We start from the raw sequence: 22,550 nt of genomic DNA on the forward strand, positions 1-22,550 counted from the left end.
GAAGGGGAGAGTGGAGGACAAACACCGTTTCAGCCTGGATGGAGTCCCCATACCATCAGTGTCAGAGAAGCCTGTGAAGAGTCTGGAGAAGATCTTTGACAGCACCCTGAAGGACACGGCAGCAGTGCAGTCAGCCCATGTGGAGCTGAAGACCTAGTTATCAGCAGTGGACAAGTCGGGCCTCCCCGGGAAGTTCAAGGCTTTTATATACCAGCATGGTATCCTGCCGAGAATCTTTTGGCGGCTGCTGATCTACGAAGTCCCAGTAACCATGGTGGAGGGCTTTTGACGCAACATCAGCCAGCACCTGCGTAGGTGGCTGGGTTTGCCGAAGAGCCTAATCAGTATCGCCCTGTAAGGGCACACCAACAAGCTGCAGCATCCCTTCACCGGATTGACCGGGGAGTTTAAAGTCACCAGAGCAAGGGAGGTGTTACTTTACAGAGACTCATCTGACACAAGAGTCTCCTCTGCTGGCATCAAAGTCAGAACTGGGAGGAAGTGGAATGCACAAGAGGCCGTCGACCAGGTAGAAGCAAGGCTGAGACATGGCGTCTTAGTAGGTGCTGTGGCAGTAGAACGAGCTGGGCTGGGTAGCCATACAAGACCACGCTACGACAAAGCCCAGGGTCGAAAGAGACGGCTGATGGTGCAGGGAGAGATCCGTGCAGAGCTTGAGGAGTTACGTCAGAGCAAGACAATGGCCATGCGCCAGCAAGGAGCCTGGACAAATTGGGACCACGCATCTACCCGGAAGATCACCTGGACAGAAATTTGGAAGTCAGAACCAGCAAGATTCAAGTTCCTGATCCAGTCAGTGTATGATGTCCATCTAATCGTCATTGCTGGGGACTAGCCGAAACACCTGGAGCTCCATTGTGCAAGGCACAGGGTTCCCTGAAACACACCATTAGCTGCTGCCCTAAAACCCTGGGAGAGGGTAGGTACACATGGCACCACAACCAGGTGCTGAAGGCACTGGAATCCAGCAAAGCAAACACCAGCTCCCAGTCTGGCATAACATCTCCTTCGTCAAAGCAGGTGGAAAACCACAGGGAGGACGTAAGGCCAAAACAGGACTGCTCGTAGTTAGGACATCACTGAGGCCAGAACTTGTTTTAACTTCTGACTCAATGAAGCATGTTGTGCTGCTGGAACTTACAGTCCCATGGAAAGACCGGATGGAGGAGGCCCATGAGCGAAAGAAGGCCTTGAGCTCGTCGAGGCGTGCAGAGAAATCTGCTGGAGGGCCTGCTGTGAGCCTATAGAAGTGGGCTTCAGGGGCTTTCTAGGGAAATCTGTTCATCAAACATTCAGACTTCTTGGACTCAGAGGGTTGCTGGAGAAAGAAGCCACCAGAAATATCAGCGAGGCTGCTGAGAAAGCCTCATGGTGGTTGTGGATCAAGAGGGGAGACGGATCGAGTAGCACGCTGCTTGGACATAAGCCGGGTCGTGATCAGCCCCGGTTGGGTCGCCTAGGCGAAGGTGTTATGAGACCAAAGACCCGAAACACCCAATGAACCTTGGTAATCGGTTCTTTACTGAAGATGTGTCCAAGCTGCACCACAAGGTGTTTCTCATATATATATATTCATCCATCCCTTTGGGATCGCAAGGGGTGCTGGTGCCTATCTCAGCTACAATCGGGCGGAAGGCGGCGTACACCCTGGACAAGTCACCACCTCATCGCAGGGCCAAGACAGATAGACAGACAACATTCACACTCACATTCACACACTAGGGCCAATTTAGTGTTGCCAATCAACCTATCTCCAGGTGCATGTCTTTGGAAGTGGGAGGAAAGCGGAGTACCCGGAGGGAACCCAGGAATTCACGGGGAGGACATGCAAACTCCACACAGAAAGATCCCAAGCCTGGGATTGAACCCTGACTCCTCAGGACCTTCGTATTGTGAGGCAGACACACTAACCCTTCTCCCATGTGAAGCCCATATATATATATATATACATATATATATATATATATATATATATATATATATATATATATATATATATATATATATATATATATATATATTATATATATTTATATATTTGTACATAGATGTATAAAGATAAATACAGTATAGGTGCAATATGATCAAACATTCCTGTTTTTCTCAAAAGTCTGGCAGCCGCATTTTGTACCAACTGTAATCTTTTAATGCTAGACATAGGGAGACCCGGAACTAATACGTTATAGTAACCGTGACGAGACGTAGCGAACGCACAAATAATGATCTCTGTCAAGACGGGGGGATCGTAGCTTGCTGCGAGATTTGTTTCCCCGGGATGCAAACAGATCACTCTGGACATGACTTGCAGGTAGGAACATAGTTTAATCTTCTCAAGAAATCTTGGCAGGGCATGAGGTAACCGAGCAGCATAAACCGTGGCATGAAACAAACACAACTTACTTGGTGTAGCGATGTAGTACTCCTTTGCGTTGTGGTTTTCCCCAAAAGACGACACCCATTCTTTCTTCCGGCTCATACATAGTATATTATGTATTATTTACTAGTTTATGAGGTAAACACTTATCATAAACAAACAATGACGCCAGGCCGACAGACTCGCAAAGGCAGGCTTAAATAATGTCTCATGATTAGAGCCAGGCGAGCGTCCCGAACACAAGGGTCAGGTGAAACTAATACGCAACCATGGCAACCAAAACAAACAAGAGCGCATAAAAAACAGGAACTATTGGAGTCCATAACTAACAGAAGATAACAAAAACACTTGTAATAGTTTGTGTCTCTAACATTTGAAAGAGATGAGCTACAAATGTAAACCTGGTGTCTATTTCATGTGTTTTGACAATTAAAAATGTGTTGGAATGCTCTTGTTTTTTTTTTTTTGGGGGGGAGGGGTGTCTGGACCCCTAATTTGCATATTTCCAAGTGTCGTTTTTCTATTCTGAAGACATTGGACGTAACTTGAGCATTGTTATGAGTAAAAACTGCTGCAAAGTGCATGATTACTTTCTAATGTTTACACACAATGAATACCACTGGTTTGGGGATGACTTGATCGAACCTTTTTAGGACTTAATAAGGAGGGGACAACATGATCCTCATTCTTTGTAGCCCTTTTAACACGAGAACAACTAAAAGTAGCTTCTGCAGCGTTTGTGGTACAAACCCCGTTTCCGTATGAGTTGGGCAATTATTTTATATTTAATATTAACAGAATACAATGATTTGCAAATCATTTACTACCCATATTCAATTGAATGCACTACAAAGACAAGATATTTGATGTTCAAACTCATAAAAAAAAATTTTTTTTGTAACTAATAATTAACTTAGAATTTCATGGCTGCAACACATGCCAAAGTAGTTGGGAAAGGGCATGTTCACCACTGTGTTACATCACCTTTTCTTTTAACAACACTCAATAAACGTTTAGGAACTGAGGAAACTAATTGTCGAAGCTTTGAAAGTGGAATTCTTTCCCATTCTTGTTTTATGTAGAGCTTCAGTCGTTCAACAGTCCGGGGTCGCTGCTGTCGTATTTTACGCTTCATAATGCGCCACACATTTTTGATGGGAGACACGTCTGGACTGCAGGCGGGCCAGGAAAGTACCCGCGATCTTTTTTCACGAAACCACGCTGTTGTAACAGGTGCTGAATGTGGCTTGGCAGTGTCTTGCTGAAATAAGCAGGGGCGTCCATGGAAAAAATGGCGCTTAGATGGCAGCTTATGTGGTTCCAAAACCTGTATGTACCTTTCAGCGTTAATGGTGCCTTCACAGATGCACCCCCATACCATCACAGATGCTGGCTTTTCAACTTTTGCGTCAATAACAGTCTGGATGATTCGCTTCCCCTTTGGTCCGGATGACACGGTGTCGAATATTTCCAAAAATAATTTGAAATGTGGACTTGTCAGAGCACAGAATACTTTTCCACTATGCATCAGTCCATTTTAGATGATCTCGGGCCCAGAGAAGCCGGCGGCGTTTCTGGATGTTGTTGATAAATGGCTTTGGCTTTGCATAGTAGAGCTGTAACTTGCACTTACAGATGTAGCGACCAACTGTATTTAGTGACAGTGGTTTTCTGAAGTATTTATGAACACATGTGGTGATATCCTTTAGAGATTGATGTCGGTTTTTGATACAGTGCCGTCTCAGGGATCAAAGATCACAGTCATTCACTGTTGGTTTCCGGCCATGCAGCTTACGTGGAGTGATTTTTCCAGATTCTCTGAACCTTTTGATGATATTATGGACCGTAGATGTTGAAATCCCTAAATTTCTTGCAATTGCACTTTGAGAAACGTTGTTCTTAAACTGTTTGACTATTTGCTCATGCAGTTGTGGACAAAGGGGTGTACCTCGCCCCATCCTTTCTTGTGAAAGACTGAGCATTTTTTGGGGAGCTGTTTTTATACCCAATCATGGCACCCACCTGTTCCCAATTAGCCTGCACACCTGTGGGATGTTCCAAATAAGTGTTTGATGAGCATTCCTCAACTTTATCAGTATTTATTGCCACCTTTCCCAACTTCTTTGTCACGTGTTGCTGGCATCAAATTCTAAAGTTAATGATTATTTGCAACAACAAAAAAATGTTTATCAGTTTGAACATCAAATATGTTGTCTTTGTAGCATATTCAACTGAATATGGGTTGAAAAGGATTTGCAAATCATTGTATTCCGTTTATATTTACATCTAACACAATTTCCCAACTCATATGGAAACAGGGTTTGTAATTGTCAAAAAACATGAAATAGACACCGAGTGTGGATTCGTAGCTCACCTGGTTCAAATGTAGAGGTGGTTCAGGTGGTGGTTAAATGGGATCAGCCGCTGTGGCGACCCCATAGGTCACCTACGTGGGCGCCCTAAACAAATCATTTAAGTACACCCCGAGCTACACCTGTGCCAAATTTGGCGCTTTTAAACAAAAGTGAACAAACACACCCTAAAATCTCCTTAAGGATTTTTGAGACACAAAAACATTCTGTTGCTATGACGACTTTAGATGTGAGGCGGAGCAGACCGCTTGGATGTGGTAGTCAGACGGCCCAGAATCCCACTTCAGAAACTTCAAATACATGGCATGCAATCATGATATCAAAGTAACCTCAGTCTTTCTTAGGATTGTTAAAGCCAGCAGGCTGCAAGTGTATGTTGGACCAAAGCACTCCGTCAAAGAAGTCCTTCTGCCTGAGAGCGAGGGTGAAATTACATGCATGGCTGTTCAATTATGAAGATGGAAAGCAGGCGTGCACATGTTGACCATGCTACATACATGATGACCATGCTAAATACATGATGACCATGCTACATACATGATGACCATGCTACATACATGATGACCATGCTAAATACATGTTGACCATGCTACATACATGATGACCATGCTACATACATGATGACCATGCTACATACATGTTGACCATGCTGCATACATGTTGACCATGCTACATACATGATGACCATGCTACATATATGATGACCATGCTACATACATGATGACCATGCTACATACATGATGACCATGCTACATACATGATGACCATGCTACATAAATGATGACCATGCTACATACATGATGACCATGCTACATACATGATGACCATGCTACATACATGATGACCATGCTACATACATGATGACCATGCTACATACATGATGACCATGCTACATACATGATGACCATGCTACATACATGATGACCATGCTACATACATGATGACCATGCTACATACATGATGACCATGCTACATACATGATGACCAAGCTACATACATGATGACCATGCTACATACATGATGACCATGCTACATACATGTTGGCCTTGCTACATATGTGATGACCATGCTACATACATGATGACCATGCTACATACATGATGACCATGCTACATACATGTTGACCATGCTACATACATGATGACCATGCTACATAAATGATGACAATGCTACATACATGATGACCATGCTACATACATGTTGACCATGCTACATACATGATGACCATGCTACATACATGATGACCATGCTACATACATGATGACCATGCTACATACATGTTGTCCATGCTACATACATGATGACCATGCTACATACATGATGACCATGCTACATACATGTTGACCATGCTACATACATGATGACCATGCTACATACATGTTGGCCATGCTACATACATGATGACCATGCTACATACATGATGACCATGCTACATACATGTTGGCCATGCTACATACATGATGACCATGCTACATACATGATGACCATGCTACATACATGATGACCATGCTACATACATGTTGAACATGCTACATACATGATGACAATGCTACATACATGTTGACCATGCTACATACATGATGACCATGCTACATACATGATGACCATGTTACATACATGTTGTCCATGCTACATACATGATGACCATGCTACATACATGTTGTCCATGCTACATACATGATGACCATGCTACATACATGATGACCATGCTACATACATGTTGACCATGCTACATACATGATGACCATGCTACATACATGTTGGCCATGCTACATACATGATGACCATGCTACATACATGATGACCATGCTACATACATGATGACCATGCTACATACATGTTGGCCATGCTACATACATGATGACCATGCTACATACATGACGACCATGCTACATACATGATGACCATGCTACATACATGTTGAACATGCTACATACATGATGACAATGCTACATACATGTTGACCATGCTACATACATGATGGCCATGCTACATACATGATGACAATGCTACATACATGATGACCATGCTACATACATGATGACCATGCTACATACATGTTGGCCATGCTAGATACATGATGACCATGCTACATACATGTTGACCATGCTACATACATGTTGACCATGCTACAGACATGATGACCATGCTACATAAATGATGACCATGCTACATACATGATGACCATGCTACATACATGTTGACCATGCTACATACATGATGACCATGCTACATACATGATGACCATGCTACATACATGATGACCATAGTACATACATGATGACCATGCTACATACATGATGACCATGTTACATACATGTTGGCCATGCTACATACATGATGACCATGCTACATACATGATGACCATGCTACATACATGATGACCATGCTACATACATGATGACCATGTTACATACATGTTGGCCATGCTACATACATGATGACCATGCTACATACATGTTGACCACGCTACATACATGATGACCATGCTACATAAATGATGACCATGCTACATACATGATGACCATGCTACATACATGTTGACCATGCTACATACATGTTGACCATGCTACATACATGATGACCATGCTACATACATGATGACCATGCTACATAAATGATGACCATGCTACATACATGATGACCATGCTACATACATGTTGACCATGCTACATACATGTTGACCATGCTACATACATGATGACCATGCTACATACATGATGACCATGCTACATACATGATGACCATGCTACATACATGTTGGCCATGCTACATACATGATGACCATGCTACATACATGATGACCCTGCTACATACATGTTGACCATGCTACATACATGTTGACCATGTCACATACATGTTGACCATGCTACATACATGTTGACCATGCTACATACACATACATATTGACCATATACATACATGATGACCATGCTACATACATGTTGACCATGCTACATACATGATGACCATGCTAAATACATGTTGACCATGCTACATATATGATGACCATGCTACATACATGATGACCATGCTACATACATGATGACCATGCTAAATACATGTTGACCATGCTACATACATGATGACCATGCTACATACATGATGACCATGCTACATGCATGTTGACCATGCTGCATACATGTTGACCATGCTACATACATGTTGACCATGCTACATACATGATGACCATGCTACATATATGATGACCATGCTACATACATGATGATCATGCTACATACATGATGACCATGCTACATACATGATGACCATGCTACATAAATGATGAACATGCTACATACATGATGACCATGCTACATACATGATGACCATGCTACATACATGATGACCATGCTACATACATGATGACCATGCTACATACATGATGACCATGCTACATACATGATGACCATGCTACATACATGATGACCATGCTACATACATGATGACCATGCTACATACATGATGACCATGCTACATACATGATGACCATGCTACATACATGATGACCATGCTACATACATGTTGGCCTTGCTACATATGTGATGACCATGCTACATACATGATGACCATGCTACATACATGATGACCATGCTACATACATGTTGACCATGCTACATACATGATGACCATGCTACATAAATGATGACCATGCTACATACATGATGACCATGCTACATACATGTTGACCATGCTACATACATGATGACCATGCTACATACATGATGACCATGCTACATACATGATGACCATGCTACATACATGTTGTCCATGCTACATACATGATGACCATGCTACATACATGATGACCATGCTACATACATGTTGACCATGCTACATACATGATGACCATGCTACATACATGTTGGCCATGCTACATACATGATGACCATGCTACATACATGATGACCATGCTACATACATGTTGGCCATGCTACATACATGATGACCATGCTACATACATGTTGTCCATGCTACATACATGATGACCATGCTACATACATGATGACCATGCTACATACATGTTGACCATGCTACATACATGATGACCATGCTACATACATGATGACCATGTTACATACATGTTGTCCATGCTACATACATGATGACCATGCTACATACATGTTGTCCATGCTACATACATGATGACCATGCTACATACATGATGACCATGCTACATACATGTTGACCATGCTACATACATGATGACCATGCTACATACATGTTGGCCATGCTACATACATGATGACCATGCTACATACATGATGACCATGCTACATACATGATGACCATGCTACATACATGTTGGCCATGCTACATACATGATGACCATGCTACATACATGACGACCATGCTACATACATGATGACCATGCTACATACATGTTGAACATGCTACATACATGATGACAATGCTACATACATGTTGACCATGCTACATACATGATGGCCATGCTACATACATGATGACAATGCTACATACATGATGACCATGCTATACATACATGATGACCATGCTACATACATGTTGGCCATGCTAGATACATGATGACCATGCTACATACATGTTGACCATGCTACATACATGTTGACCATGCTACAGACATGATGACCATGCTACATAAATGATGACCATGCTACATACATGATGACCATGCTACATACATGTTGACCATGCTACATACATGATGACCATGCTACATACATGATGACCATGCTACATACATGATGACCATAGTACATACATGATGACCATGCTACATACATGATGACCATGTTACATACATGTTGGCCATGCTACATACATGATGACCATGCTACATACATGATGACCATGCTACATACATGATGACCATGCTACATACATGATGACCATGTTACATACATGTTGGCCATGCTACATACATGATGACCATGCTACATACATGTTGACCACGCTACATACATGATGACCATGCTACATAAATGATGACCATGCTACATACATGATGACCATGCTACATACATGTTGACCATGCTACATACATGTTGACCATGCTACATACATGATGACCATGCTACATACATGATGACCATGCTACATAAATGATGACCATGCTACATACATGATGACCATGCTACATACATGTTGACCATGCTACATACATGTTGACCATGCTACATACATGATGACCATGCTACATACATGATGACCATGCTACATACATGATGACCATGCTACATACATGTTGGCCATGCTACATACATGATGACCATGCTACATACATGATGACCCTGCTACATACATGTTGACCATGCTACATACATGTTGACCATGTCACATACATGTTGACCATGCTACATACATGTTGACCATGCTACATACACATACATATTGACCATATACATACATGATGACCATGCTACATACATGATGACCATGCTACATACATGATGACCCTGCTACATACATGTTGACCATGCTACATACATGTTGACCATGTCACATACATGTTGACCATGCTACATACATGTTGACCATGCTACATACACATACATATTGACCATATACATACATGATGACCATGCTACATACATATTGACCATATACATACATGATGACCATGCTAAATACATGTTGACCATGCTACATATATGATGACCATGCTACATACATGATGACCATGCTACATACATGATGACCATGCTAAATACATGTTGACCATGCTACATACATGATGACCATGCTACATACATGATGACCATGCTACATACATGTTGACCATGCTACATACACACACATGTTGACCATGCTACATACATGATGACCCTGCTACATACATGTTGACCATGCTACACACATGATGACCATGCTACATACATGTTGACCATGCTACATACATGTTGACCATGCTACATACACATACATGTTGAACATGCTACATAAGTGATGACCAAGCTACATACATGTTGACCATGCGACATACATGATGACCATGCTACATACATGATGACCATGCTACATACACACACATGTTGACCATGCTACATACACACACATGTTGACCATGCTACATACACACACATGTTGACCATGCTACATACACACACATGTTGACCATGCTACATACATGTTGACCATGCTACATACACACACATGTTGACCATGCTACATACACACACATGTTGACCATGCTACATACACACACATGTTGACCATGCTACATACACACACATGTTGACCATTCTACATACACACACATGTTGACCATGCTACATACACACACATGTTGACCATGCCACATACATGTTGACCATGCTACATACACACACATGTTGACCATGCTACATACACACACATGTTGACCATGCTACATACACACACATGTTGACCATGCTACATACACACACATGTTGACCATGCTACATACACACACATGTTGACCATTCTAAATACACACACATGTTGACCATGCTACATACACACACATGTTGACCATGCCACATACATGTTGACCATGCTACATACACACACATGTTGACCATGCTACATACACAAACATGTTGACCATGCTACATACATGTTGACCATGCTACATACACACACATGTTGACCATTCTACATACATGTTGACCATGCTACATACACACACATGTTGACCATTCTACATACACACACATGTTGACCATGCTAAATACATGTTGACCATGCTACATACACACACTTGTTGACCATGCTAGATTCATGATGACCATGCTACATACATGTTGACCATGCTACATACATGTTGACCATGCTACATACACATACATGTTGACCATGCTACATACATGATGACCATGCTATATACATGTTGACCATGCGACATACATGACCATGCTACATACATGTTGACCATGATACATACACACACATGTTGACCATGCTACATAGATGTTGACCATGCTACATACACACACATGTTGACCATGCTACATACAAACACATGTTGACCATGCTACATTGACACACATGTTGACCATGCTACATACATGATGACCATGCTACATACATGTTGACCATGCTACATACACACACATGTTGACCATGCTACATACACACACATGTTGACCATGCTACATACACACACAAGTTGACCATGCTACATACATGATGACCATGCTACATACATGTTGACCATGCTAGATACACACACATGTTGACCATGCTACATACATGTTGACCATGCTACATACACACACATGTTGACCATGCTACATACATGTTGACCATGCTACATACACACACATGTTGACCATGCTACATACACACACATGTTGACCATGCTATATACATGTTGACCATGCTACATACACACAGATGTTGACCATGCTACATACATGATGACCATGCTACATACAAATACATGTTGACCATGCTACATACATGATGACCATGCTACATACATGTTGACCACGCTACATACACACACATGTTGACCATGCTACATACACACACATGTTGACCATGCTACATACACACACATGTTGACCATGCTACATACATGATGACCATGCTACATACACACACATGTTGACCATGCTACATACACACACACATGATGACCATGCTACATACATGTTGACCATGCTACATACATGATGACCATGCTACATACATGATGACCGTGCTACATACATGATGACCATGCTACATACATGTTGACCATGCTACATACATGTTGACCATAATACATACACATACATGTTGACCATGCTACATAAGTGATGACCATGCTACATACATGTTGACCATGCGACATACATGATGAGCATGCTACATACATGATGACCATGCTAGATACACAAACATGTTGACCATGCTACATACATGTTGACCATGCTACATACACACACATGTTGACCATAATACATACACACACATGTTGACCATGCTACTTATATGTTGACCATGCTACATACACACACATGTTGACCATGCTACATACACACACATGTTGACCATGCTACATACACACACACATGATGACCATGCTACATACATGTTGACCATGCTACATACATGATGACCATGCTACATACATGTTGACCATTCTACATACACGCATGTTGACCATGCTACATACACACACATGTTGACCATGCTACATACATGTTGACCATGCTATATACACACACATGTTGACCATGCTACATACACACACATGTTGACCATGCTACATACACAAACATGTTGACCATGCTACATACGCACACATGTTGACCATGCTACATACACACACATGTTGACCATGCTACATACACACAAATGTTGACCATGCCACATACATGTTGACCATGCTACATACACACACATGTTGACCATGTTACATACACACGCATGTTGACCATGCTACATACATGTTGACCATGCTACATACACACACATGTTGACCATGCTACATACATGTTGACCATGCTACATACACACACATGTTGACCATGCTACATACACACACATGTTGACCATGCTACATACATGTTGACCATGCTACATACACACACTTGTTGACCATGCTACATACACACACATGTTGACCATGCTACATACATGTTGACCATGCTACATTCATGATGACCATGCTACATACATGTTGACCATGCTACATACATGTTGACCATGCTACATACACATACATGTTGACCATGCTACATATATGTTGACCATGCCACATACATGATGACCATGCTACATACATGTTGACCATGCTACATACACACATATGTTGACCATGCTACATAGATGTTGACCATGCTACATACACACACATGTTGACCATGCTACATACATGATGACCATGCTATATACATGTTGGCCATGCGACATACATGATGACCTTGCTACATACATGTTGACCATGCTACATACACACACATGTTGACCATGCTACATAGATGTTGACCATGCTACATACACACACATGTTGACCATGCTACATAGATGTTGACCATGCTACATACATGTTGACCATGCGACATACATGATGACCTTGCTACATACATGTTGACCATGCTACATACACACACATGTTGACCATGCTACATAGATGTTGACCATGCTACAAACACACACATGTTGACCATGCTACATACACGCACATGTTGACCATGCTACATAGATGTTGACCATGCTACATACACACACATGTTGACCGTGCCACATACACACACATGTTGACCATGCTACATACATGTTGACCATGCTACATACATGATGACCATGCTACATACATGTTGACCATGCTACATACACACACATGTTGACCATGCTACATACATGTTGACCATGCTACATACACACACATGTTGACCATGCTACATACACACACATGTTGACCATGCTACATACATGTTGACCATGCTACATACACACACTTGTTGACCATGCTACATGCATGTTGACCATGCTACATACACACACATGTTGACCATGCTACATACATGATGACCATGCTACATACACACACATGTTGACCATGCTACATACATGATGACCATGCTACATACATGTTGACCATGCTACATACACACACATGTTGACCATGCTACATACACACACATGTTGACCATGCTACATACACACATATGTTGAACATGTTACATTCAGACAAATGTTGAACATGCCACATACATGTTGACCATGCTACATACACACACATGTTGACCATGCTACATACACACATATGTTGAACATGCTACATACATGATGACCATACTACATACACATACATGTTGACCATGCTACATACACACACATGTTGACCAGGCTACATACATGATGAGCATGCTACATACACACACATGTTGACCATGCTACATACATGATGACCATGCTACATACACACACATGTTGACCATGCTACATACATGTTGACCATGCTACATACACACACATGTTGACCATGCTACATACATACATATGTTGAACATGTTACATACACACACATGTTGACCATGCTACATACATGATGACCATGCTACATACACACACATGTTGACCATGCTACATACATGATGACCATGCTACATACACACACATGTTGACCATGCTACATACATGATGACCATGCTACATACATGTTGACCATGCTACATACACACACATGTTGACCATGCTACATACACACATATGTTGAACATGTTACATACACACACATGTTGAACATGCTACACACATGTTGACCATGCTACATACACACACATGTTGACCATGCTAAATACACACATATGTTGAACATGCTACATACATGTTGACCATGCTACATACACACACATGTTGACCATGCTACATACATGATGACCATGCTACATACACACATATGTTGAACATGCTACATACATGTTTACCATGCTACATACACACACATGTTGACCATGCTACATACATGTTGACCATGCTACATACACACACATGTTGACCATGATACATACATGATGACCATGCTACATACATGTTGACCATGCTACATACACACATATGTTGAACATGTTACATTCACACAAATGTTGAACATGCTACATACATCTTGACCATGCTACATACACACACATGTTGACCATGCTACATACACACATATGTTGACCATGCTAAATCCACACACATGTTGGCCATGCTACATACATGTTGACCATGCTACATACACACATGTTGACCATGCTACATACATGTTGACCATGCTACATACACACACATGTTGACCATGCTACATACATGTTGACCATGCTACATACACACACATGTTGACCATGCTACATACACACATATGTTGAACATGTTACATACACACACATGTTGACCATGCTACATACATGTTGACCATGCTACATACACACACATGTTGACCATGCTACATACATGTTGACCATGCTACATATACACATGTTGACCATGCTACATACACACATATGTTGAACATGCTACATACACACACATGTTGAACATGCTACACACACACATGTTGACCATGCTACATACACACATATGTTGAACATGCTACATACATGTTGACCATGCTACATACACACACATGTTGACCATGCTACATACACACATATGTTGAACATGCTACATACATGATGACCATACTACATACACATACATGTTGACCATGCTACATACACACACATGTTGACCATGCTACATACACACACATGTTGACCATGCTACATACATGATGACCATGCTACATACACACACATGTTGACCATGCTACATACATGATGACCATGCTACATACACACACATGTTGACCATGCTACATACATGATGACCATGCTACATACACACACATGTTGACCATGCTACATACATGTTGACCATGCTACATACACACACATGTTGACCATGCTACATACACACATATGTTGAACATGTTACATACACACACATGTTGACCATGCTACATACATGATGACCATGCTACATACACACACATGTTGACCATGCTACATACATGATGACCATGCTACATACATGTTGACCATGCTACATACACACACATGTTGACCATGCTACATACACACATATGTTGAACATGTTACATACACACACATGTTGAACATGCTACACACATGTTGACCATGCTACATAAACACACATGTTGACCATGCTACATACACACATATGTTGAACATGCTACATACATGTTGACCATGCTACATACACACACATGTTGACCATGCTACATACATGATGACCATGCTACATACACACATATGTTGAACATGCTACATACATGTTGACCATGCTACATACACACACATGTTGACCATGCTACATACATGTTGACCATGCTACATACACACACATGTTGACCATGCTACATACATGATGACCATGCTACATACATGTTGACCATGCTACATACACACATATGTTGAACATGTTACATTCACACAAATGTTGAACATGCTACATACATCTTGACCATGCTACATACACACACATGTTGACCATGCTACATACACACATATGTTGAACCTGCTACATACACACACATGTTGACCATGCTACATACATGTTGACCATACAACATACACACGCATGTTGACCATGCTACATCCACACACATGTTGACCATGCTACATACATGTTGACCATGCTACATACACACATGTTGACCATGCTACATACATGTTGACCATGCTACATACATGTTGACCATGCTACATACACACACATGTTGACCATGCTACATACATGTTGACCATGCTACATACACACACATGTTGACCATGCTACATACACACATATGTTGAACATGTTACATACACACACATGTTGACCATGCTACATACATGTTGACCATGCTACATACACACACATGTTGACCATGCTACATACATGTTGACCATGCTACATACACACACATGTTGACCATGCTACATACACGTTGACCATGCTACATATACACATGTTGACCATGCTGCATACACACATATGTTGAACATGCTACATACACACACATGTTGAACATGCTACACACACACACATGTTGACCATGCTACATACACACATATGTTGAACATGCCACATACATGTTGACCATGCTACATACACACACATGTTGACCATGCTACATACACACATATGTTGAACATGCTACATACACACACATGTTGAACATGCTACTTACACACAATCCAATCCCCAGAACCCAGCAGAGAGGTTATTTTGAGTACAAATCTCAACTTACACAGTGAAAATTCTTCATCAATTTATTTAACGCTGGCCAATGTTACGTTTATTAAATATCAAGGCACTTACATCCATCTCCTTGCTGCTGGGTAGGTCAATTATTCATAGATCCTCAAGGTGGCGATACTTCAATGTGGAGCGCAGAGGAAGAAACATAGTGGGGCTTGGTCTGGAAACGTATAAACAAACTAGAATCTGCGCTCTTCCGGTAAGAATTGCATTTAAATGCCAGCGCTGAAAGGTGTAATAATATAAATACATACACACACATATATATATATACATATATATATGTCTTGATTGGATTATCCAGAGAATAGTGCTCGATACCGTGGTAGAGCGCAATATGTATGTGTGGGAAAAATCACAAGACTACTTCATCTCTACAGAACTGTTTCATGAGGGTTTCCCTCAATCATCAGGAGATTTTAATGGATGCATTCACACACAATGGTTTATATAGGGCACAGAGTGGGTGGGTACAGGCAGGCGTAGGGGCGTGGTGATTGGCTCATGTGTTACCTAGGAGGTGTTTCCATCTATGACGACATGTTGATATGATTTCACTGCGCTTGTTGAGGGATGACAGGTCTGGATGATATATAATAAACAGTTTCTGTTTTAAGCATAGGTTTAATATTTTATTACCACTGTTGTAAGGTGTGCTGGATGCAAGAATTTGCCATGTTATTGAACATTCAACATTATTGTCTTTGAGGTTCCAAATGTGCTTGCTAAGTTCTGTAGAATTCCGCAAGGTCTGGTTCTAAAGGAGGCCTTGTGATTATTCCATCTGGCTTCAAACGCTCCTTCGGTCAATCCTACGTACGTGTCGGATGTGCTAATGTCCTTGCGTGTTACCTTTGCTTGGTAAACGACTGTTGTTTGTAAGCACCCCCCCATTGAGAGGGCAATCAGGTTTCTTGCGACAGTTACATTCCTTATTGGTTTCAGAGTTGTTTAGTCTGGGGGTAGGCAGTCCTTTTGCAATTGTTTTGTTGTGGTTAGAAATGATTCTTTGTATGTTATTCATACAGCTGTAGCTCAATTTAATGTTGTTCTTGTTGAATATTTTTCTTAGGGGTTTGCCTTTGGGGAATTTTTGTCGATCAGAGTGAGGAACTTGTGGCCGATATTGGTTGAGACGTTTTTGCTGAATGGGGGGTACAAACCCCCATGCAGCAAAATGTAGTCTTGTGATTTTTCCCACACATACATACATACATATATATATATATATATATATATATATATATATATATATATATATATATATATATATATATATATATATACAGTGGGGCAAAAAAGCTTTTAGTCAGCCAGCGATAGTGCAAGTTCTCCCACTTAAAATGATGACAGAGGTCTGTAATTTTCATCATAGGTACACTTCAACCGTGAGAGACAGAATGTGGGAAAAAAATCCAGGAATTCACATTGTAGGAGTTTTAAAGAATTTATTTGTAAATTATGGTGGAATATTTGGTCAACCATTCAAAGCTCTCACTGATGGATTTTGGCTCAAGATCTCACGATACATGGCCCCATTCATTCTTTCCTTAACACGGATCAATCGTCCTGTCCCCTTAGCAGAAAAACAGCCCCAAAGCATGATGTTTCCACCCCATGCTTCACAGTAGGTATGGTGTTCTTGGGATGCAACTCAGTATTCTTCTTCCTCCAAACACGAGGAGTTGAGTTTATACCAAAATGGATACATGGATGATACAGCAGAGGATTGGGAGAATGTCATGTGGTCAGATGAAACCAAAATAGAACTTTTTGGCATAAACTCACGTACAGCAATGTTAATATTTGCTTACATGTCCCTTGGCAAGTTTCACTGCATAAGCTTTTGGTAGCCATCCACAAGCTTCTGCTGGAATTTTTGACCACAAAATTGGCGCAGTTTGGCTAAATGTGTTGCTTTTCTGACATGGACTTGTTTCTTTAGTATTGTCCACACCTTTAAGTCAGGACTTTGGGAGGGCCATTCTAAAACCTTCATTCTAGCCTGATTTAGCCATTCCTTTACCACTTTTGACCTGTGTTTGGGGTCATTGTCCCGTTGGAACACCCAACTGCGCCCAAGACCCAACCTCCAGGCTGATGATTTTAGCTTGTCCTGAACAATTTGGAGGTAATCTTTCTTGGTCATTGTCCCATTTACTCTCTGTAATGTTTCATTGGCAGCAATACAGGCTCAGAGCATATTGCTGGGTATTGTGGCCAAACAGCTCAATTTTTGTTTCATCTGACCACAGAACTTACCTCCAGAAGGTTCTTATCTTTGTCCATGTGATGTCAGATGAACCTCCTCATGCTCTCTGAGGGAGAGCATGTCTGAAATTACAAGATGCTGTTTTGAGGCATCTCTCTCTCTCTCTCTCTTTCTCTCTCTCTCTCTCTCTCTCTCTCTCTCTCTCTCTCTCTCTCTCTCTCTCTCTCTATATATATATATATATGCACTTTACTCTATATACTATGATATTTTTTTTTGTGTTAAACTTGGGAAGTTCCACAGCCTGGATTGTGGACGCTTGGAGACCCCTGGTAGAGCGGTCAAGGTAAAACATATTTGTGGAGGGGCGTGGCCTGTGGGCCCGAAGCGAACCCATTGGTCCCAGGATCAGCCTAGAAGTCAGCGACAGGTGCGTAGAGGGCCCACCTGGGCCTTTTTATCTAATCACCTGTCATTCTGTATAAGCAGCAAACCGGGAGGAGAGATGGTTGTTGGAGCTGGAGCAAGAGCGTGAACGAGAGCGAGAAACCAACGGACTCGTGCTGAGAAGCAACCTGAGAACATTATTGAAAAAATAAAACTGGATTCAAACCATGAAACGGGCTCGCCTGGAGATGCTTGGTCGTCAAGAGGACTCACTGGAAGAGAGCTTCCACAATCTTGTACGGTCAATATAAATTGTATGATTAATCTAAGTGATCCATCCATCCATCCATCTTCTTCCGCTTATCCGAGTCAAGTCAAGTCAAGTCAATTTTATTTATATAGCACGTTTACAACAACTTTTAAATTGAACCAAAGTGCTTTACAGGTTAAAAAAAAAGCATAGAGCAAACAAAGAACATAAAAAATGAATGAGCTGATCAAAATAGTGCAAAAAGAAATACGGTAAAATGGGTCGAATAAAAAGTAAAAAATGTGCTAAATAAAAATCATAATACTAAAAGTGCGACAAATAGAAAAATAAAACTAAAACGAAGGGGTGGGGGTTAGGACCAGAGAGGTCTTAAGAAGGGTTTTGAAAACCCCCAGGCTCTGGACTGACCTAATGTGGAGAAGAATGCTGTTCCAGAGCTTAGGGGCGGCAACGGAAAAGGCTCTGTCCCCTCTGGTCTTTAGCCTGGATCTAAGGACCGTCAACAGCAGTTGGTCAGCTGACCTTAGGGCTCTAGACGAGGTATGATGATGCAGACGCTCGGTCAGGTATTGTGGGGCCAGACCATTTAGGGATTTAGAAACAATTAAAAGTAATTTAAAATCAATGCGGTGACGAACAGGGAGTCGGTGGAGTGAGACCAGGACTGGGGTGATGTGCTCGTGTTTTTTGTTGCTGCAAACAGCGGAGTGATGCCTGATCAATGCCAACGTACAGTGAATTGTTGTAATCTAGCCGGTGTGTGATGAAGGCGTGGATAGCAGTATCCAGCTCGCTCTTGGTCTTGGTCAGGTCGCAGACTTTCCTCTCCCCAGCTACTTGGTCCAGCTCTTCTCGGGGGATCCCGAGGCATTCCCAGTCCAGTCGGTAGACATAGTCTTCCCAACGAGTCCTGTGTCTTCCTCATGGCCTCCTACCGGTTGGACGTGCCCTAAACACCTCCCTAGGGAGGCATTCGGGTGGCATCCTGACTAGATGCCTGAACCACCTCATCTGGCTCCTCTCCATGTGGAGGAGCAGCGGCTTTACTTTTGAGCTCCTCCCGGATGGCAGAGCTTCTCACCCTATCTCTAAGGGAGAGACCCGCCAATTCATTTTGGCCGCTTGTACCTATGATCTTGTCCTTTCGGTCAAAACCCAAAGCTCATGACCACAGGTGAGGATGGGAACGTAGATCGACTGGTAAATTGAGAGCTTTGCCTTCCGGCTCAGCTTCTTCTTCACCACAACGGATCGATACAGCCTCCGCATTACCGAAGACGCTGGACCGATCCGCCTGTCGATCTCGCCATCTACTCTTCCCTTGCGAGTTCATGGTTCATGGTTTGTTGTGTTATAATCACTCGATATACAGAGTGGTGGAGAGGGGAAAGCAAAGTGCTACAGTCCATTTTTTAGGAGATGTTAGTGAAAATGAAATTCTATCCGTTGTAACAAAACTGAAAAATAAGGCATCAACAGACAGTGATGGTATTGACATTATAATTGTAAAAAAGACTATTGACTGTATCATCATAGCTCTATGTTATGTTTTTAATCTCTCTTTTCAAACAGGGACTTTTCCAAATAGAATGAAGGTAGCAAAAGTAATTCCACTCTATAAAACGGGAGATAAACATATATTTACTAATTACAGACCAGTGTCACTGCTGTCACAATTTTCTAAAATAATTGAAAAAATATTTTTAGAAAAATTTGACAGTTTTATTGAGAAGAACATGCTGTTGAGTGAGAGCCAGTATGGATTCTGAACTAATGGATCCACTGCTTCAGCTGTAATGAATATAATGGAGGATATAGCAACAGAAACTGATAATAGGAAATACACTATCGTTGTGTTTATCGATATTAAATAAGCATTTGACACTATAGATCATTCTATATTATTGTCCACGTTGCATTCACTTGGTGTGAGAGGAGTAGTTTTAGAATGCTAAGAAGTTATTTAGATAATAGACAAGAGTTTGTGGATTTTTTGGGTAATACATCTGAACAAATGAGGATTGAATGTGGAATTCCACAAGGTTCGGTTTTGGGACCTAAATTGTTTATTTTGTATATTAACTAGGGGTGGGCAAATTAATGCGTTAATTACGAGTTAACTCATCAATCTATTAACGCCGCCAATTATTTTATCGCACATTTGCGTATGTTGTTTACATGCTTTTATTT

Source organism: Nerophis ophidion, linkage group LG20 (genome assembly GCF_033978795.1).
Source record: "Nerophis ophidion isolate RoL-2023_Sa linkage group LG20, RoL_Noph_v1.0, whole genome shotgun sequence".
In the NCBI taxonomy this organism is placed as follows: domain Eukaryota; kingdom Metazoa; phylum Chordata; class Actinopteri; order Syngnathiformes; family Syngnathidae; genus Nerophis; species Nerophis ophidion.